The sequence below is a fragment of the Bemisia tabaci genome, chromosome 6 (genome assembly GCF_918797505.1).
Source record: "Bemisia tabaci chromosome 6, PGI_BMITA_v3".
Classification (NCBI taxonomy): domain Eukaryota; kingdom Metazoa; phylum Arthropoda; class Insecta; order Hemiptera; family Aleyrodidae; genus Bemisia; species Bemisia tabaci.
In genome coordinates, this window is record NC_092798.1 from 20,524,058 (window position 1) to 20,547,702 (window position 23,645).

Here is a 23,645-nt window from a genome sequence, read left to right on the forward strand (position 1 = left end):
GACCAAATTTTTCGGTTGGAGGATCCAAAACTGCAGTGTGTTGAGAATCTGTGACCTCGATAAAAAATATTTGCCAGCCTCCAGGATCGGACCTGGGACCTGGTGACAGTCCAATGCTCTATAACCACTCGCAAGTCGAGACCTCTGTTCGCGGGGAGGAAAATAATTAAGTAAGTAAGTAAGTAAGTAAGTAAGTAAGTAAGTAAGTAAGAAAGGCCGGGCTGACCGACGAGGCGCCCTCAAGGGGCCAAGGCAACTGGCAGGAACCCTGCCGTCGTGCACCCCGAAGTTGGTCCGTGCTCTTTAACCTAAAATCATTGACACATTGTGTATCCGCTGTATTCCCATAAAGCTCAGCGGCCGTCTGATAGCCAACGGTAGGTCTTATCAAAGACTGTGGTAGACGCTGCAGAGCACGGATTTTCGGAGCACGGCCATGCCTCCTTTAAAATGCCTGCTTTAAACTTCGAAAATTTTTGGAGGGAAGCCCCCTCGGCTCCTCTCTCGCCCCTTTCTGCTCGGAGTATCTAGGTTCGCTTACGACTGTAAAAAATGTCTAAGAAATAATGATGATCTCCGGATCAAAAGTAGCAGATTCACAATCGAAGAACGATCCGACCGAATTGAATAGGCTGCTCGAAGCCACAAAGGAAACAAGCTCAATTACGAATTTAATGTATGTGCACACGAGTCCCCTCGCCACACCACAGCGCGTATTCCACAGGCATGTGCCTTGTTTGGGGTTCCTTTTGAGGACGAACCAGGGGTATTTAATGGTTTCCCCATCCTCGACGGAAGGAACAATTTCAGGAGGGATGTGTTGACGCTTTCATTACTGATCTCGAGGTTAGATTACGCCTCCCTCTTGCACATCGCCGCCTCCAATGGTGAGGGGATTGCCGAAAACAGGGCGACAGCCATTCTGGGTTCTTTCCAAGTTTTAATTACAATTTTAATGTGTTTATACATCATTGTACATTTGCTTTGTTGCGTAAATGCTTGTTGTCTTTGATGCGGGGGCACCAAACATAAATTAAATGCTGATGTGCAAGTACTTTTTCCAGTTTTCTTTAATTTCTCCTATCATGATCGATTGAGTTTGGTGTGGTATACAGCTGTGTTGTGGAAAAACGCCGTATGAGCATTCAAAAGTTGCCAAATTTCCTATCAGAAAAAAAATTGATTTTTGAAAAAAAAGTTACGGGTATTTTTCCTTGCAATTTACAGACTTTTTAGACCAAACTACGAACGGTTTCCTCTGAAAAATCAAAAGAACAATATTCACAAATTTTCCTGAAAATTCGTGACATTTCTGAGGAAATTTTGCAACGTTTGATGGCCAGTACGTCGTTCCTCTTTAGCACGGTAGTATTGCTGATAGAGGATCCCATTGCTAATTTACAAATCGCGGCTTAAGTATGAGCATAGTTTAACTCATACACTAATTTCATGGACTAAAGTTTACCGTACGGAACTCTTATTTCTTGCTCATCCATAAAAAAAAAAAAAAAAAAAAAAAAAAAAAAAACTTATTCTCATTGGGAAACTTGTTTCATCACTGTTTTAAATATGAACCGAGTTCATCAGAAAGGAACCAACCCACATTAAGTTGAAACTGAGGAAAGGAGGTTTAAAGCTCGATGTAGAAAATAATATTTAACCTTTCTCTTCACAAACTACTTTATTTTTTTCGACTTTCACTTTTTGTAGGAGAAATTATACTGTTATCGGAAATCATAAATATTCTTAACTCAATTTTTTCGATATTAAGGGTTGGTTCCTCCCTGATAAACTTGATCCATTTATAATGTAGTCGAGCCCTCTTGAGAATCAATAATGTATCTTCCTTTATCCGTAAACCGCAAAATTTCAAGTGATTTTCCTTTTACAACTCGGAGGGGGAGAGACCTATGACTATATTTTATATTTTGAATCTCTTCCTCCAAAGGGGGTGGGACATGCGTGAATAGGTAGGGTGTCCGCAATGTTCTGACCACCCGTCTTACACAGAATGCCGTCAACGATGCAGTTCATATGGCCTCGCATTGTCCTCAATGGAAATATTGCTGCGCGACCGATAACTATCGTTCGTCAATAAAATCAGAATTATTTCGTACTTTTGAACGGAACCCGCTGAAATAATTGCGGCGCAAAGGGTGAGATTCGAATTAAACAGTAAACACATGGACAGACGGCCGATCTCCACCCCAATCCGTATCTTCTCCATTCGCGCGCCACCCTCTCGCGCTGGCGCACTCCTCATCCAACACCACAAGGGCGTAACTCAATTACCTCGTGAGCCCTAGACATCACGGAATCAAACGGACGATATACCATCCATTCGAAAAGGACTTACGCGGTTTTGTCACGGAGCGACGATTTTCCACCTTCGTATGTCCTTATCGCGTGTAACAATCGCGAGATGCGCCTCGACGTCATCGGGCTGATTCTGATTCTCGATTGCGGGGAATAGCTCTCGATGTTGCCAATTTTTTTTAAAAATGAAATTGTGAGCTTTAAGTCTATTCAAATAGGAACGTGTTGAAATATTCGCAAAAAGTGGTAACAATGAATTCGATCTTCATTTTAAATGTTCACAGCTCGTTGACCACGGGCCGATTAAAAGTTGGTGAATGCTGTAGTAGAACCTACGTGTTTCCCAAATGAGTCAAAGGTTAGGGATAGCTTTTCGATTCGATGTCTATGGGCGGAACTAGGAACGTTCTGTGGTGGGAGGGAGGGCAAAAGGTACCAAATCAAGGTGAGACCCGTACGATATTCCCCGCTCAAAGAGGGGTATGAAGAGCCTTTTCGGGAAAATTTTGAAAAATTGAGTCGTCTCAGCTCTCAGGAGCAATTTTGAGCTATTTTAACCGAGACATGGCTAAAACTACAATACTAAAGGTGAGAGGTATGGCATGCGCTTCTTTACCCAGATCACCAATATTTTTAAAGAGGGACCAAGTAAATTTCCGTCGGGCCAGGCTCGGTATGCTATACCATTCGGTCAGCGGAAACCCAAATCAATTGGTTCGCATAGCCAAAATAGCAGACCAAATGTTCGGATATGCAATCGGAATTTTACCGTGGTCCACAAGGACCGAACATCCAACATCGGTCCGTGTAACCGAACTTTTTTTTCAGTGAGGGATGCATGCATCTTGGAATGGAATAAATAAGTGCATATACTGTATCTTGGTAAAAGAAATAAATAAAATTGAGTGCCGGCTGCTCCTTACTCGTATGATGAAGGGAAAAAGACATTTTACGATGGCCAAAACTCTCATTACAAGCGGGGTATAATTTGACTTTTTAAAGGAGTATTCTTGGTTTTGTAAGTATGCTCTACCAATCAGTAATAAATCCAAAAACTTGGATAAGATCTTTATGTTTGAATAATGGAAATGAGAATTAGTTAAAGGATGATTTTTTCCGCTACTAAGGTGAAGCATATCTTTTCGACGAGATGTAATTATCCTGATGAACCTTTTAAACATAATATTAACGGTACGGTGCTAAACTTTTTTTATTGCCTTAAACACGAAGATTTCAACACCTGCTGCGAGATTAAAATATATTTACGACACTAACTTATTATTTGTATGCTAATTAACATTTCTGATAATTCCGCAAAGGCACAGAGTGAAATCCGATGACTTTCTCCAGAGAATGCATATTAAAACGAATTGGAGGGTTCACGGTATATTGTTACACCTCATACTCTTGATGACGAGAAATTATTGTAGCAAAATATTATGGATTATATTGGAGACAGCAATCTTTTAACTAACTGCTTTATCGAATGCGTTGAAATCAATCTCATCACATCATAAAACCTCAGCTCCTACGACTTAGAAGCATTTTCCAGTTAATGATTCCTGGATGAGAATTCTTCTCGAGTCATCGAGGGATCTCTTTGAAATTACAGGAAATCCCTTCATATTATAATAGGAATACCTTTGAAACAAGGAGGTTTCCTATTGATTTAACGCGAATTCTCTTTTGGAAATCATAACAATTGAAATCTCCACGGACCCAAAAGAAAATCATTCCCCTTTCAAAGTTCTTTGATTTACCCCTCCTTGCCTTTAGGACGAAATTACTGGTTTTTAATTTTTTAATTTTCGTCCCTTTTTTGGTCTCTAATTATAAATCACTAATTATTAATCATTAGTAGCCCTTGTGGTTCGCAAATTTTCTACCTGAAAATCCTATCAACCCTCAGGGTTTGAGACGCCAGTTCATCGATTAAATTTTCAAATGAGTCGTGCACAATGGCGACCAAATAAGTGTCACTATTTTCCTTTGACTTCGTTTTGATTTCTCTTTTCGTCGCAACATGCACGTTACCGTTTACTTCGACAAAATCTAGCGTCGAAAATCTGGATGTCACGCGTGGAAAGAAATCAAAGCGAAAATTGTTTTCGTCCCAGACACCATGCATATCGCATGGTGGGCCCGGTTAAAATAAAAAAAGAGGCGGTAGGAGAACCCGACGGAAAAATTACAGCACGGCTAGATGCGATCCCAGTCATGCATCGAACACCGTCATGCAAGGGTATAACACCGTATGAGCGCACAAATATTGCCAAATTTCTACAAAGAAAATATTCACTTAAACAGAATTCACTTGACAATATTGAAAATTTCCTCCTCTCAATTTTCAGATGCACTTCATGAAATCGCCGGTAAAATTCTCGAACAAAAAAATAAAAATTAAAATACTAGAGTGTTCTCCGGCAAATCTGTGTCGGAGGGAATTTGGCAACGTCTAAATGTTCATACGGTGATTCTACATTGCGTTCATTGGCGAGCCCGCGGGAAAATACCCCTCCCCCATTCTCTTTCCCCCGGGTATGGCGGGAAAATTACCGTAGCGTCACCGCTCCACTTATGCGATAGCCAAAAATTCAATTCGGAGCTCCGGTCCCGATCGATTTGACACGGAGTACAGTGCTAACCGTCGAGGAAGAACGGCATAAGTCCAATTTGAGGTCGTGAGTAGATATGAGGTTTTTGCTCAGCAGTGTAAAATGGGCGCCCTGTATTCCGCCGCCTCCTGATTGATAAGCGCCGACAGAGGTAAAGAATACAAGATTCACCCGTTGGAACTGGAAGCATTTTTTTAGAATGGCAACAGTTCTTTTGCCTTTGTGAGATTCCTTGCAAAAGTAGTAACGTGCGTAACTTCTCCGCTTAATTTTTCAAATTTTTGCATTTGGAGGTCCCAGGAGTTTTTCAGTGTTTCAAGTAACTGCATTAAAGCTGGAAATATATCTCTTATATCATCCCAATCTCTGATTCTATTCTATAGTATAAAAAATATTGCATTCGCCGCACCATGTTTTCCATTTTACTGGTCCATACGCATAGATTGACCAATAACTGCAAGGCCAGTGTTTTTAGCACTTAAATGTTTAATTTCCATTACAACTTAATCTTTAAATTGCTATAATACGAAATAAATAATGAAGTTCAATGCAAAAAGTGACTTGAACCCTAATAGAGTACCTGTAGAGAATGTGCGGACAGTGGATCTCATTCATGTCCACTTTAAGAAAAATTGCAGTAACTCTCGGTGGGAGGAGGGTTGATCCTAGTCTTTGCCGGTTATAACTTATTGAATTTATTGCCACATTTTTTTAAGAAGGGGTCCACTTTTAAACGATTTTTGCGTATGAAATGCACAAAGTTGGCTCAAAACTGAGTACTTGCGCTAACCATACGTAATTTAAATGGTCACGGTGGTACAAGCAAATAAAACCACATTATAGTCATCATTTGCATGTAGCCAAGGTTATCCTGATGGTTCCCTATATGAGACCTAAAATGACCGATGAGCCAATGAGAAATGGACACTTTATATGCCCATACCTCACTTTAAAAGTACTCTAGACCCCTGCCACCATAATGAGATCAATGCTAAATGAATAAAAGTCGTTTTTCCATAACAACAACCTCACCACTGATTGTAAGATATAGTCCTTGGCTTGGGCGTCTACAAAAACTCGGGTAGATTAGCCAACTAGATTTAATCGTGATGAAGAGATCAAGATAAAAAACCAACCAATCATACAACTCTAATTCAGCAAAATCTTTTCGTATCCTGTCACTAAAGAAAATATTTCACTAATCGGCTAGCTGCCAATAGCTCATGACAAGCAATAAACTCACTTGCAAAAAAATAGGTAGAGCCAATCATTTAAAGTCTGAAATACGGGTCAGAAATCATTCTGATTGATTTTTTAGCACCCAAAAGTCCAAGGTGCCGGCTGCCGGGGGTCAAATTGCCGCTCGTTTCATGACCAAACCCCACGATTGTGTCTTCAATGTCAAAACGATCAGCGCCGCCGCAGCGAGAGAGGAGGTAATAACATGAAAAGGTTCTTGTTTGAACGAGCGGTGAGCAGGTGTTAAGTCTTGCCGTGTTAAGACAAAACGTCGTATGAACATTAAGACGTTGCCAAATGTCGCCCGAAGTTACGAGTTTTTTTAAAAGAAATGGGAGTTTTTATATTTTAATATTGCTTTACGGAAGATTTCATTTGCAATCTAATCTAGTTCGCTTGTGCAAGCAGATATTCTGAGTATTGCTGGATCCCCTTTGAAAATGATTCGGAATATCATAAGAACAATCTCGCGGCAATTTTTATCTATTAAGCAGATTCTCAGCATATTCGGACGGTATTGTCCAGAGTAACCTAAGTATACATTAAACATTGCCAATTTCCTCTAAAGTTTCATTTTTTTATCAAGAAAAATTAGTAACATTCTGTCTTGGCAATTTTGTGAGTTTATTTTTCGTGAGGGAATTTCGAGGAAAACTTTCAAGACTCGAAAAGAAAACATGAGAGAAGATTAGGCAACGGAAATTAACGTTTTTGGCTGGATATTTCAGGAAAAAACCTATTAGAAAATATTTTCAAGATATTCTTACTGATCTCATCCAAGAAAGTTCTTAGAATAGGTAATAGTAAAATATTCTCAGTGAGTGAAACGCTATGGCATGATGGCTGAATTTTCCCTTCATAATGATTTCACGGTATATTGTTACTAAAAATTTCGAAGAAATAAATAAATAAATTCGAAAGAAAAGGAGAGGAGATGAATTTTACTGGTTGATATTTGGCAGCAATGAGATGCTCTTCAGCTTTTTTTTTTTTCTTAGCACAGCAGACGGCAGTGTGGATGGAGGCAACCCTGTCGAACGTCAAACGGTGGACGCATCGTATAGACTCGGGCTCGTCAGGCGCGTTGAGAAAAAACACCGTATGTACCTTCAAACGTTGCCAAATTTTGTTAGTTATAACACAGATTTTCTGGATAAAATGTGAGTATTTTTTTTTTCAAATTTGGAGAGAATTTCATTCACACTATGACGTAAAGTATCTAAATTTTGTAAGAAAAACTATTGATAACTTTCCTCAAAAACGAATAATTTGTCGGGAGAAATTTGGCAACGTTCGGGTGTTAATACGGGGTTTTTCCTTGGTAGCGCGGCGCGGCGCGGCGCGGCGGGGCACAGCGCGGCCCGAGAGGTGTTTTCACCGGTGTTTCTAAATAAATCACACCTCTGACAACTTAATCATTTTCCTACACCTTCACCTCTCACTAGCGTTAATGCACACCGTGTTCTTTCTAATATAACCTGACAGCTATCTTTATTTTTTCTTCTGTCTCAGCCCGACTCCGAAAATTATCTAATCTAATTTACTTTGCGTGATAAATCTAATTTTTCCCCGGTTTTTTTTCGTCCTCCCCCGTTTTTGACTTTACATAATTACACTCCTTCCTCGTTTTACGAAAAAAAAAACAGGGTTTCGCGTTTTATCAATGGGCCGAACAAGGAACTGGTCTGACTTGTTTTCTATTGATCGCTCGGCGTTCCAATGTTTCCTCTGATCCCGTCAGTTGCTCCTGGGGGTTGATTATTGAAACTTTGAAGCTTTCATTCTTGAACAATGGAAAAAAAACACATTTGATCTGGAGTCCAGACTCTTGAAAACATATTGACAAGAAAAAATACGCTTGATTAAATCGGATTTTTGCTTGAATCAAAACGAAATCCGTTTAAATTAAGAGGCTTGGTTCTTGATTTAAGCTAGATTCTGATTGAATCAAGAGTACTTTTTCTTGTTGATGTTTTTAAGAGTCTGGGGTCTAGATCCAATGTGTTTTTTTTCCAGTGAATGAACGTTATTGACGAATCGCTATATTGCAATTTAATTTTTATATCAAGGTCGTATCTATCGAATATCAATAACCATTCCACTGCGCATGCGGAGAAAAACCTTTGTTTGAACCAAAGGAACTTTGATTTGTATGGTCCATCAAAAGTTTAACTTCATTGTATGAGATCGAACTTTGATTTAAGTGACAAAAATTTGTGGTCTCCTTACAACGACTCTTCTATTTTCTGCCGACTACTTTGATTACTCGGATGTAAAGACAGGTGCGAGAATTTTGATGGGTCATAAGCATTGAATTTGTGTTGATTTGTTTGAATTTTTTTCTCCATACGGCTGGAACATGGAATCTTATTTCCTCCTTCCTTGAATATGTATAACCAACTAAGTTATTCTTGCGATGGTCTATATCGATTGAGGCAATTGAACAAGCTTTCGATTTATATTCAATTAACGGTCCTCAGTCGAACATCCGTGTTCTGACTTTCATACATCCAATTTAAGTTTATCATGTATTTTAACTCATCGAAATTATATCACCAGAAAGGGAAAAATTTGATCCCACCTGTCATCTCAGTCCAACAGGCAATGTACTGATGGGCAAAGTCACTATATCCTGATAACAATATTGAGAAAAATGAGGTAAATGTGAATTATGCATCTGTTGGAGGTATGCAATACTAATAACTTAACAGAAACCTGTTTAAGACTTGCTGGTCCTACATTTCTTTTCATCTGTCAATGATTAAAACAGGGCCTTTTTGAAAAATATTCGTGACACACACAGAGTAAAAACTGTGTATTTGCAGGAGCTTTATGTGTCCTTTCATATTGGAGAATCGCCCCGTTAATGTGGGATAACCCGAGCTCCGACTAGGAATGTCGTGCATTCATGATAATGGATTCGCCTTCATTTGAGAGACTAGGCAAGACGAGCTCCTAGGAGTAGTAATAGTTGTATCATAAGAAACATACATGAATCGTTGCAAATTGTTATTCACTTCAGGAGTAATGTTTCGGTGCCACTATTCTAACGTTTAGGACAAAGTTTTGTTCGTCTAAACATTAAAATAAAAGCAAAATAGTTTTCTTCGGGAGTTCAAACCATTAAAATTATATCGTCATGAAGTACTGCGATCGGGATTTGTTTACTCCCGGTCACCAGGTGATAATCATACTGATACCAAATAATGATGGTGCCTATTAGAACGTAGAAGAGATCCATCTTGCTAAAATTATACACTCTCATAAATTTAAGAGTCGTATAAACACAAACCTTGTGATTTTATAACATTATTTATGACGTTTTCATGACATTTTTACTCTAAGATTAGAAAAAACTTGTTGGCAAATCACTTACACCGGATAAGGATCTAGGATTGACGGCGAAAAATGTTGCAATCAGCGTGCACTGCGTTAGTAAGTGCTTTTCTACGTTGATTCTGCCAACAATAACAACTTATAACAATTCCAGCAGTGACTATACGTCAAAAATTTACGTTATCTCGCGAGCACAGACTAACACACGCTCAACGATTTCTGATAGTTTACTCATGGCAAAACTGTGTACTCTAGCAATCCAACAGCCCCATGTTGAACAAATCTAACGAAGTATGACCTTAGGAATGTTTTCTACGCACTTTCACGTATTGATTTTACAAGCTCGCATTCGAACACAGCAGAATATCGAGGCAGATCCTCATGCCGCACGTAGCGCAATAAATAACTAGTCATTTTATTCGTGCAAGAGGCTGTAGCATTTAACTTTCAGACCGCCCTGTGAGCGGAATTGCATATTTGCATAAATGCACCTCGATAGCGCATTTGTCAACCGGTGAACTGCTCGTTCTCCTTAGAGCTGTCTTCATTCAGCCTCAGCCGCGCCAATATGTCGCTCGATCGGCGAAATAGAACAACTTAATTCCGCGTGGAACCTGAAAGACATACTAGTTCATAAACCACAGGGCTCATCTTAAAATTAAGTAATGAGTTTACTCGCTGGAGTGACGAATATCGTGGCACATCGTCCCCCTAATTTATTGCGAATTTCTGATCTTGTTCCACTTCTCACGCGTTCACACATGAATCAAATTTTATGACGTATACCAGAGGTGTATAATATGTAATTTAGAGACCCGCTCTAGGGCAACTCCATCGAGTTTACAAAAGAGTGGCCCCAAGGGCCTGCTTAAGCAGGGGCTTACGGTTATATCACGGCACCTCTTTTTTTTTTAATAATGAGCAGATTTTTTCTCTTGTTCTTGACACGTCTATGACTGGCAATCCATAATTTTGTCCGTTCTGTCATTAATTCATTCTTACTCTTCCAGAGGGAATATTCTTCGAAAAAATTTTGCATATCGTGGGCTGAGGAGCAATACCGCATAACTGACAATTCGTCGTTTACCTCACGAAACAACGTAACTTAATGTTGCCAAATTTTCCCTCGCAAGTTGCATATTATCCAAAAGAATCTTGGGCATTCCTAACTGGAAATTTCACTGATTTTTTCTCAAGTTTCATGCAAAAACCAGACAATGTTTTTTTATAAAAATTGAACAGGTACAACTTTGTAAAATAAATTAATTGATCGAATCAATTTGGCAACCCTGGAATGGAGTTACGTTCCTTCGCGCAGGAGACGACAAATTATGGCAAAAATAAATTTGCGGCTTTGATACACGCTACAGTATAAAATACGCAAGATAAAGTTAAGTTCCTCCAATTCCGCATGGGAGCATTGTAATGATACTGTACACATTTAAAAAAATTGCAAACCTAACCTCAAAATTATATATTGGCGAAGTATTTTCTTCTCCTGCAAAATTGTCAATCTGTAGATAGGCGGTATTGTTCCACAGCCATCGATTTTTAGTTTTAAATGGACGTATTTCTGTCAAACGGAGCTTTTAAATTAGCGTTTAAAATTATTATAAAGAGTGGTAATTTTTCATGATCTTTGATCCTTAAACATCCCTAAAATTAAGAAAAAACTACACTTTTTATGGAAAATAGGGCTGCAGCTTCAACATAAAGCACTTTTCAAAAACTTTGTTCGAAGGAAAAGTCTTATTTTGACCCATAGAATACATTCCAATACAGTCTGATCACTTCTAACTATAGTGCACCCCCGTAGGTATCGGTGGTGAGGCGTGATAATCGACTCTCAATATTTTCCTACGGCGAAGAATGACTATGGTGAAGAATCGATTATTATAGTGCTCGTTGTGAACGCCCTGATAATTTCGATCCTTTCCCCTATTTTAGAGTGGCAGATTAATCAAGTCATCGCATCAAAGTACGCCACGCCACTGGTAGATATGTTCTTTGTGAAAAGTCCGAATGTAGACATGTCCCCATTGCTTGATGTTTTTATCCATCAGAAAGCCGATAATTGTATCATTTTCGAAAAAGATATATCTTGGCAATGCTATTCATCATTCAAGGTCATTCAAAAACGAATAAATAGTCTAGGTGCTGATTGTCATGCCGGAGTTCATATTATTCAAATTTCCCGGACCTACACTCTCCCATGCTAAGGAAGAACGCCGTATGAACATTCGAGAGTTACCAAATGTCTCCGGATAAAACATGTATTTTTCAAGAAATTGGTGTATATTTTTCCTTAGAATTTTCAGATATTTTAGATTAAATTGCAAACATAATGGTCTGAAAAATTGGAAGACAATAATTCACAATTTTCCCAATAAATTCGTATTATATCAGAGGAATTTGACAACGCCTGATGGAGGTTCATACGGGGTTTTTCCTTAGCGTGGCAGTGCAAAAAAATCGGGATTGGAGGACGCTTCGTGAAGAGCGTCCGGGGATGAGGCACCCCGACCCGGTTATCAAAGCTCGTTACTCGGCGGCGCGGCCGGGAAAAAATAACAATATACAATCTATTTATTTTTATGGTGCGTTTTATTATATAAGCCGGGAAAGCGCGGCCCCGGGAGAGCCATCCGTTAGCGGAGTTTGACACAGTTAATAATTGATAATGGGGGCAGAAAGGGTTGCCCAATAACCAGTGTTGCGGTCCAGAGGTCCGCTCTTCAAGTGCTCGCTTTTACCGCTCCGCTACCCTTTGAGCTATGTGAAGATATTTCCACCCACGTTGCCGATTTTTCGTCGTTCCTCTGACGTAAGGGCGTATCTCTATTTCTAAATGAGCCCCGAAAAGCATGGCGTCATATGGACAACAGAGCTCAAGTGGAAATCGAGACGCGCCCTTACATCAAAGGAATGACGTTTTGTCAGGACAACTGCCCTGAAAATCGGATTTTGATTGGAGGATTTGCACACACAAATTGTATTGCTTCGTCTGAGAGTGCTTCATGAGCTGAGTTCGCAGTATGTTTCATAATTTTTTTTTAATAAGAGAAATATTAAAAAAAATGATTCAAAATTGAGAAAGTGTGCCGCTCTGGAACGTCATCTGGCAGCATTTCCCATTGAAACATATCTTAGAGAATCAGCTTATTTTGTCATTTCTCCTCAAATAACTGTTCAGTTTAGAAACCAAGGATTTCTCCATGCTCAGTTCTATTGTCAACTTCATTTTAAACATGAACTTATTTAAAAACTAGAAGAGATTTAATATGTAAAGTGCATGACTCATCGGGAGGAATATATTTTTAAACCTCTTTTTCTGATAAGAATACAATGGACATTTGAGGCATTATAATAAACAACAAAATATTTGTCATGAAAATATTTACATTTCAAAGATATAGAAAATGTTTATATTTTATAATTAAGGCAGCAACCATGACAGTAAACATTACCGTGTTTAGTAGATGAATAAGTAAGACAATAAAAGAGCATCTTTAGCACATTAATTCGTAAAAACATTAATAAAATCAGACATAAAAACATAAAATTACATTAAACACTGAAACTCCAGTTACCTTGTCTGGTGTTCACTGTAACCAGTTCGCCTTCAACGGCTTAGGTAGGCAACATACGTGACTTAGGAACAGTAATAGTTGCTTGCAGGAGTTGTGTTATTTTCATCCGTTTTAAGTAGCGGATTAGTATCACTCTACTCACAATTTCTCGTGCTCATTCTTGAAACCCCTCTTGTCCAAGATTTAAATTTTATTTTGGAACTACTTGGCACCATCTAAATCCACCCCTTTGTTTAGAGGACGTTTTTTTCTGGTTTTTGACGTCCCGGAAAACGGGTCCTCCCACACCCATTGTTAATACTCTATATTCGCGCCCTCTCACTTTGAACTGACTATGACTACGAAATGGGGAATGAAACAGCCGATGTGAATCTCCGTACCCGACTTTTATTTTATGACGCACTTGCGCTCGCTCCGATTCGAAAATAAAATATCCTTTAAATTCCATTTCACTTTTTTATACTGCTTTACGCGCACTTTATTTGGATTTGATACACGGTGATAAATTAATTAGCAATTTTTTGTGTCCCTCGTGGCTGTATGCGCAAATCAGGTTTCACCGTGCATCGGATATGCAGGGTTCTAGTAGAGCATGATAATGAAAAAATGCTTGTAGATTATTTCTGAAACATTGATCGGAGATATTTTTTTTTTACTTTTTATGACAGTGAGAGATTAGATGTGTGTCAGTTATGTATTATTTTAACTGTTCATGCCTACCAACTACATACCTGTCTTTAACTTACTTTCCTCAAAATTTCATATTATTTTATTCGGATTATTTCTGAAACATATTGATCGAATATCCTTTTTTACTTTCTCGCTCCCGTAGTTACTTTTTACGACACTGAGAGATTAGTTGTGTTGTAACTGTTCATGCCTCTCGATTACTTATCTGTCCTCAACTTATTTTTCCCCCAATATCATATTAGTTTCAGATTATTTCTGAAATATTGATCGGAGATCCTTTTTTTACTTTTTGCGACAGTGAGAGATTAGTTATGTCTCAGTAGTGTATTATTTTAACTGTTCATGCCTACCAACTATTACTTGTCTTTAACTTATTTTCCTCCCAATTTCCATCTTCTATGAATTCATCATTATTTGACTTTCTAAAAAACTTCAGGAAACATCTGGATTTTAAACGCATTATTGGAGTGACTCAATGGGTAATTAAACCATGAACAAATTTTTACTTGCGCATAGTTTTTTTTTCAAAGGATAATGACGCGTAAAACACGATGCGCCCATCAGAATGCAAACTATAAGTATTTTCAATAGAATCCTACATGTGTATGAGCTCATAGATGTACCTTTGCATGCGAAAATTAATCTTTGCAATATTTTCTTTGTTTACCCATTTTTTCTCTTCTCAGGCACAAGGGCTGAAGTTGAATTTATTTTTATTCCTCTTTTTCATACTCTGCATTAAAAAAGAAAGAGAGAAATATACACACTCGGAGAAAAGGTGAGAAATTGAGTTTCAATGGAGTATTGGTGAAAAAAAGAGATGCTAGAGAAAACCGGAGGTTTGTATCATGCTCATCATTATACAACTGCGAGATGGTCTACAGAAAATATGCAATGAATTGATGTTGTCCCATGAGTATGGATATTCTTTCCTGGGGACGAAATACAATGAATTGCAATTCGAAGGAATAATTCAAATCAGAGTGTGGACCCAACGTTTCATTGAGAATTTTCATCTCTGAGGAATCGGATGTAGCGTTTGTTTTTGATTGAAGATTTTTGGAGCAGAGTCGAGCAATCAGAGGTAAATTTTATAACGCCGAAGCCTCAATGATCTGACAATATAACGTTTCCACAGTTTTGATTACACTGGTTTTGATTTGAATTATTAAGAGTCTTTTATACAGTGTCCCAAATACGTTATGCATTACTATCTGAACTATATATATATAATGGTGAAATGAAATGAGCTTTCATTTTCAAGGGCAATTTTCTCTGCTATAAAAATCGATCTCATAAAATAATTAAACAAAACCTCGTTCTGACTTAGGTTTCCGAAGACCAGACATGAAATTTGTGCAACAATTTTATTCGGTTTTTGAATTGCCTGTTTATTTAACCTAACAGCAGTAACACTAGCATTAATATAGTAACTAGAGGATATAGAAATAGTCTAGTCGAAATAAGTATTTCTCTTCTAATCTAGAAATTGAATGTTCGTTTGAAAACATGAGGATGGTTGTACCGCGGCCGATCACTCTTTTTCTTTTTCTCAATCCTTTCTTCCAAATTTTTCTTGTGCAGTTTTGTTGTCAGGAAAAATGTTTCTACGGATGTAGTGTCTGGGTGTTTCCTTGGAAATTTTAAAACCATCTAGTGCGACACACACCAAAAATAAAAAAAATAAATAGAAACAATAATTAATTAACAGCAGGCTGATAATCGACATTGATAGACTAAGAAAACAAAGAGAAAACGGACTTATCCTTTTTCTGGAAGCCATAATGAATGCACTGGACGAAGAAGGTAAGTAATAGACTGACTAATAGCACACTGGAAAAAAAAAACACATTGGATCTAGAGTTCAGACTCTTAAAAATATTGACAAGAAAATGGACTCTTGATTCAATCAGATTTAAGCTTAAATCTAAAGGAAATCCGCTCAAATTAAGAGGCTTGATTCTTGATATAAGCAAAAATCCGATTGAATCAAGAGTATTTTTTCTTGTCAATGTTTTTAAGAGTCTGGACTCTAGATCCAATGTGTGTTTTTTCCAGTGAACAGCAACTCACAAGAGACCTTACTTAGTTCATCATTTTAGTCTATAAAGACCATCGGTTCAACCAATATGATCGTTCCATTTTTTCTTTGTCTTCTTTTGTCTATCAATTTCAATAATCTGTCCGCAGGACCCAGTTTTTCTTGGCAATTAATAGCCTAATACGGTCAAATCCTTCCCAGCTGATTGTACGGGACATCAATTTCCAACACGGAGCAATTTGACTGGCAAAAAGCGAATAATGGAGGAGGCGCGAGGAATATGAGTCCAGATAGGGAGAAAAGGAGCATTAGAATAGGGCGGATGATTTCACTTCATTCCGTGGCGGCGGCGGCGGCGCGGCAGTGGCAGCGGCGAAGCATTCATTCAATTTATCAGGTTGGCACTGCGTTTCTATTAGGCTCCGAGGAAACGCATCACTGCACACGACATCGGTGGTGAAAGCTTATTATAAAATAAATAACGTCGGGGAATAAGAGTCGCTCCCCCGCCAAAGTGGAGAAAACTGTCCCCCGCTCCGCTCCGCCCATTTTGACTTATTTTCAACGCCGCGCGAATTCCGCCCCAGCTTCGGCTCATTAAGTCTGCCATTGCATCTTTTACCCCTCTTCCGCCTTCCTCCCGCGTCTCTCTCGATAGCATCTGGTGAGCCGCAACATTTACAGCTTTTCTCTTTCTACTCTATCTCTCTCCACCGCAATTTTAATTTTTCTTCAAATGGAGGATCTCTAGTTGTATGCAAATGAAATAGGAAAAACACGGGGTGCAGGCTGTAAATAAAAATAATTTGTACGGGACGTTTCGGGGGTAACATTCCCTTTTTCAACCACCGAAAAAAAAACAAAAAACACAAGTTAAAAATTACACATAAACGAGCCGCTGTTTAATGACCTGGTTACACGATCAAATTTCCGTCAAATTCCGATCAAAATGATGACCAAGATGGCGGTGGAGAGTTATCTAGATTGACGAGTAAAATTAATTAAAACAGCGTGTTGATTAAAATAAGCATGAAATAAGCACGGTTGTGTGGAAATCAGATGAAGGATGAGCCCCACAGTTCCATCATCTACCATCAAATTTTTGCAGGCCGCAGAAATTTGATGGTAGATGGTGCACACCAGTCATCATTCGATCGGAATTTGACGGGAATTTGATCGTGTTACCAGGCCATAACAGCAAGGCACGATTGGAACCTGGTAAACTAAGTTCAGCCAAGCCGGCACTTCCAAAGATTGCACTACCTTTCAATCAGCGCTCTCTGGTAGAAAGAACTGATGATAGGCAAAGCCAAGCTTATCGACGTTAGCGCGGGAATTAAGAACTTGGTTTCTCATCTTGAGGATAAGGACCATTTCTAAGAGACACCGCGAAAAATCGTGCTTCTCAGTGGCCAAAATTCTAGCCCCTTCGAAGTCAAACCGATGATTTAAAATTTCTTCGTGCCGAAGTAATGCAGTCTTTTCATTTTTATCGTCTCGATGAGAATTTGCAAATGAGTTGTATGCAAATCGATCAAAAAAGAGAAAGTATTGCCTTTGCATGCTGTATTATTTATTTAAAAGTTCTTGAAGTGGATGTACATTTCGGTCATCAAGTTCATCCTCAGCACTTGAAAACAAAATTACACAGTGAAAACACAGGTAGTAGAAGCAATATCACAATGCATTATTACAACAGGATCATTTGAAAAAATGAAAAGGTTAAAAACAAAATGAATTCAATTTAATTTTGTTAATTAACACGCAAAATGCGAGAAAGAAAAAATCTGAGTAAACAAGAGGGAGAATAGTGCTGAGCTCACACTATTCTGCGCAAGGGCATCAAGCCAAAATAAAGAGCCTAAAATTGTTTTAGATTCACAAATTTTAACTTTAGTGCGTGTTGAGTTTCAGTGCAAGACTGCGGGGGAGAATGACGAGCTCAAGAGGATGCATTGGGATATTTTCCTTCTTAGTTTTGCATTGATACTCATCGGAGTTAAAATTGTTTAATGTACTTCAAATCAGGGATTGAATACTTCAATCACTACCTCCGCCGCTGCGCCGCGCTGACCGCACTGTGTTGGGCGCAATGTGTGAAGTATTCCTACAGTCTTGTAGGCGCTGTACGTTTCACGCTGACCGCACTGTGTTTGACGCAATGCGTGAAGTATTCATGCAGTCTCGTAGGCGCTAATATGTGTTACATGCCGACCGCCTCGCTGATGGCTTCTCCTCTGCATCTCAAGTCCGCATCATCATTGCTCTCTGCGCCGCGTCGCTTCATGCCAAATTGTGTGTTTGGTTTCTCTCTTAACTCGACTACTTAAAGGTGCTGTCTCTTGTGTCACCGAAAGACGCTTTTCTCGTTTGTAATTTTTTTTCTGAATCAGATTTTTTTTTAATACGTATATTTAAAAAAATTGCTAAGTTTGCCGCCCTTAAATTTGCCGCCATGGGCCGTGGCCCATTTGGCCACCCCCTTAATCCGGCTCTGCTTCAAATTTTTAAAATGTTTTACAGTCTTCTGATTCCCCCGCTGAATAGTGTGGACCTCAAGCGCTGATTTATCATCCTGTCATTTACAGTTCGTTTACTACACTTTTAGTATTTATTATAAATTAGAGTTGCTTTAAAATCGCTGACAAATAAAAGAATGTTGCAGTTGAAATGAGGATAAAACAGTTAAGGAATTAAAGGAGTCAGATACAGTTGTGGAAGCAAGTAAAATAAGGAAATCTAACAGTTCCATAAAGTGTGTAATAACTTTCTTCGTCTACGTCATCAATGGCTCAGTGTGTAATGTATGTGCTTGTGTCGGGTATCTTACGGCGGGCAACCCAACAAGTATTGTTTGGTACTTAAATAGGCTATAAAATCTTCATATTTTCAGATGACAAATTAAATCAATTTTGAACATTCAATTTTGACTTACGGCAAGAATTCATAACGGTCGAAATTACTATGCAATTATCTCTCCTCCACAAAACCTCAAACGGGAAATCATGATAGAAAAACTCAGTCGAGAAGTTCTCCAGGGAGGAGCCTGCAAAAAAGGGGTAAACTGTTCTTGTTGGATTTACGATGGTCATGGGGACGGGGGCTGAAGTATCAGTTTGAGCTGTCAAGGTGAGTAATGGTCCCGCGGGGATTCATGCCCTGTGGCCCCCTATAACAGAGACATACGCGGAAGGACAGCTTCGTGGTGGTGGGAAGTCGGAAAAAACATCGAAAGTCCTACCTGGCTGTCCAACATTCTGATAACTTAATTCCGACGATGTATTTATCAGCTTTATTTTAAGTTACAATATTTTACTCCATTTTTGCACTAAGGCACTGAAAAAAAATCTCGGTGTATTTACTAAGAAAAAGGTATAATTACCAAGAATTCAGGGTTCTATTTGATCCCAGTTTTTTCTTGGTAAAATTACCATTTATGGAATTAGTAATTTTACCGAGAAATCTCGGTAAAATTGTTGAACTTTCTCGGTAATTTTACTGGACCTTGGTGAAAATGCCAATATTTTTTATCGACTGTGGTAAAATTACCGGGATAAAATGGCAAAGTTACCGGGAAGTGATTACCAATAAAAGTGGTATTCTTACCTGAAAAAACCAGTAAAAATACCGGTTTTTAGGCAAGTTTGCCAAGTTTGCAAGTTTGGTGGTTTTAGGTGTGGTTTAGGTGGTTTCTTGGTAAAATTACCAATAATTGGTAAAAAAAGTGAGATGGTAAAGGTACCAACGGACCTTGGTAAAAACGCCGAGAATTTTTTTTCAGTGTCCAACATTCTGATAACTTAATTCCAACGATGTATCTATCAGCCTTATTTTAAGTTACAATATTTTACTCCATTTTTGCACTAACGGAACATATAAAAAATTATCGAGTGAATAAAAATATCAAACAATAAAATGTACAACCCATTGTGATTTTTTTTCCCATTTTGGTAGGCTAAGATATGAATAAGTTGTGGAATTCGATTCAATATACGTCCATTACATCAAATAGAGATTTTTTTTCTCTTGCTAAAAATCGGTATGTGAGAATGAATAAAATTAAAAGAAACGAATGCACGCAAATCCTATGCAAATAGCTCCGATGTGAATTAAAGTCATTTTTGCACAGGTCTATTGAGCATGAATGTGCCCATATGATTGCATGATTTTAAATATGTGTATGAAACTTTGAGTTTAAAAATAATCTATTTGCCAACGGAAAATATTCCAAAATTTAATGTTAGCTGACCTGAGCTTTAAGACATTACTGTAGAGGTAAATAAAGCTTTGATATTTGCCGCCTTTAAAAGTGAACTTGAGAGTTTTGTATTCGTGTCTCAGTGATTTTTAAAGGCAATAACTTTTTCAGAATATTTCCGCTAAAAAATCGTGTTCCATGTAGAACTTTTATTTTTAAACGGACGTTTTTCGAACTTATTTCTCCGCCCTTGCTATCTCGGTCAAGAAGCAAACGAACAATGTTTCATAATGTTTACTAAAGTCCACATTTAAAACAACTAAGATTCATGTAATATAAACAATGATGCTAAGCACATTCACTGGTTTCCTGAACATTCCCTCTTCCCATGTCAAGTCTCCTCTCTCCTCCACTCCCAGATTCTTGGTCCCTCTCAACTACCTGATGTCGCGTAGAGAACGAACCCTTGTGCATCTAAAGAGAGGACACTTATTAAAAATTTACTCGCCGAAGATAATGAAAAATAATAGAGTGTCAAGGGTGAAGGATCCGACAAACACTGTCCACCAAATAGAATTCAAAAAGCATACACTGTTTGTGTATTAGAGAGAGGAGGGCTCAAATGCGTGACCAATGGTGCAGGTTTTAACGCAGAGTGTGAAATATGGATAAAAGGGTTGAGGGATTATCACCGTAATTAATATTGTTTAATAATTTTGATCCCGTTTTCAAGGGCGGAAAAAATCTAACACGCGGGTGGAGGGGAGCAAAAGTTAACGTCATATCATCATTCGAATGCTGCCAGATTTCCTCCAGTAAAATCATTCATCTTGCGAGCGGTTCGGCACATTTCACTCTCCAATCGAGAATTTGCACGCACATTTTTTATTGCTTCATCTGAGAGTGTTTAAAGAGCCGATTTCCTAGTATTTGTTATGATTTTTTTCTGATATGGGAAATAGTATAAAAACCGATTTAAAAGTGAGAAAATGCACCACCTGGTGACGTCATCTGGCGGCATCCCCTATTTAAACATATGAATTTCAGCAGATCAGACAATTCTGTCAAATTTTCTCCAGTAATTGGTCAATTTCTGAACCAAGGGTGTCTTCGTGTTCTTTTTGTGTTAGCTTCACATAGATGGTCTATAATTGAAATATGAATCCAATGGCTTATTTCAGCTTACATATTCTAGAAGTAATTTCTAAATTACTGTAACTACTAAAGTAATTTCTACATTATTCTAAAACTCGAGGTTCTTTCAATGGTTTCCACTCAATTAGAAAATGCGTTTTTCAGACACCTGCAAATTCTCCATTCACTGATACAGTCGATAAAATCGAGGAGAGATTCTGCGAGAAACCCAAGGAAATACATATTAAAGTTGTCCTTGAAATTTTAATTTTTTTAGAAGAAGTTTGACAACATTCGATATTCATACAGAGTTTTTCCTAGAACGACCGAAGGGTATGAGGGATGAGGGTAAGAAGGGATGCTTCCACCACCGCAGTAAATGTTAACCGATTGCGAGGGGGAGGCAGAGAGCGCGCAAGGGCGCAACTTGTCGCGACGCAAATTCTATCCGAAGGACAGGCCAACAGGGAAGATGTGTTGATAAATCTGCAAATGTTATGGTATTAAATATGACCCAACAATCAAATTCCTTCCAACGTTACATCATCGTGCGAGAAGTTCACTGAAACACCCCTTTAAAAATCAACGATCACTGCTCGAGGTGGCAACGGCGCTTATATCTCTTATCAAACTCGGGCTGAGTCCCCAAGAGTACGCAGGTCATTAATCATCCAAAATCAAAGAATCGGAGGGCGCTCTGGAAGCTGACGTCATTAACATTTATATAAGTCCGACACCCTTGAAGAGCCTCCATCTGTTGTGGCTTAAACTATTAACTCCGTTTGCTCTCCGGGTTAACTTAACATCCATAAAATTATATTTTTCGTGTTATTTCTGGTCGCTCCGAATTAATACCGCGCCGGTCTTCGGGGAGTTGTCACGATTTATAATTTCGCGGTGTCTCTCCTCCTTCTCGCGTCTGCCACCTATGAATCTATTCGCACCCCTCCAGACTCTAGACCCTCGATTCAATCACCGAGTTACTACAGATTTGAACGATAGTTACGATAGGAATTCTATCGTAGGTCTATTGAGGTGCTTTTCACTGCACATGCGGTTATGGTAAAGTTCTAGGCAAAAAATAATGATTTATTGGGCGCATGAGGCTCTATAATTATATTTTCATGCAAAAATTAATCCAATTTTTTGCAACCTTGGCACACCCTTGAGACCATTTACCTCACTCTCTCAAAAGTCTGCTTGTAGTTTGCTTTCTCGCGCACCTGCGCACTAAAAAAAGATGTTAAGTAACCTTTTTCGTTTCGAATCCAAATTTTTCCAAATTTTGATGCTTTTACTGTTCCACTACGGCCGTTTCGAGCAACCGCTCATCGTCAGGTGTTTACAAATAAATTTTAAAAAAGTATGGTGTTTAAAAATGGTGTTTGTGAGCGGTTGCTCAAAACGGACGTAGTAGAAAAGTAAAAGCATCAACATTTGGAAAAATCGGTAGGAAAAAGGTTTCATAACATTAACATCTTCGTCAATACGACCAATAGGATTAATAAAAGTAGTGAAATGACACTAAAAAAAGTTCGATTTTATGGACCGGAGACTCGAGTTCAGTCCCGTCCAAAATATTTGGTTTGTCGAACTGGATTTTCAGCTAACGTGATTAACATCCAGACTGAACCAAACTGCAGGAAGATGTCTGATTATACAGAACGAAGGTTCGCATATAGATAAACTGAGTGTTTGAGCAACAATGAACGCTGGACTTTTTTTAGTGTGTTTTCAAACATTATATATCCGAGCTATTACCACCAGTCACTCCTCACCCTGTCACTCACGTAAAATTCGATGGTACTGATAAGGAATCAGGCATGACACTATTAATAATAATTTTAGCTCTGAGTGATTTTTTTAATTTTCTAAATTAGAACTGGATCTGAGTAAACATAACTTTGGGACATGGAAGATTTTCCGTGAAACATGGTAGATTCACTCAAGCCCTGAATTATTCCTTTAGAAATCCATGTCATTCATTTGTGAGAAAGGAAATTTCTTCGCCGCTGGAAAGTACTCCGGGCGACTATCTCAGAAATCTACGTGACTCAAGTGTTCTATAAATTTTCTGAATTTGAGTGAATTTTTTTTTCATGTACACGTTTTTTAGAAATATCATTTGGAACTATTGAGCTTTTCTCTCTCATCGCGAAATGCAAGAGGTGCTCGAATCGGAAACTATTTCACCGTCCAATCATTTCAAGTCAACCAAGCGTGAAAAGTTGCATCCAAAAGTTAGAAAACAAAAGGTCCGGTTAAATAGGGATGGGGGTCGAAAAAAGTCGCACTCAAAGGATCAGAGATAGGCACCACCAGGGATGACTGATGAAGCGGGGACAATGGAATGCTCGGATGTTCTGGTCGCGATCACAACATGATTAAAACGTCACGATTGTTGCAGGTGACAACGACGGGGACGCCACTTGACTCTGATTTAATCTAGGCCGAACCTCGGCCCATCGCGACAGTAGCAAACACAA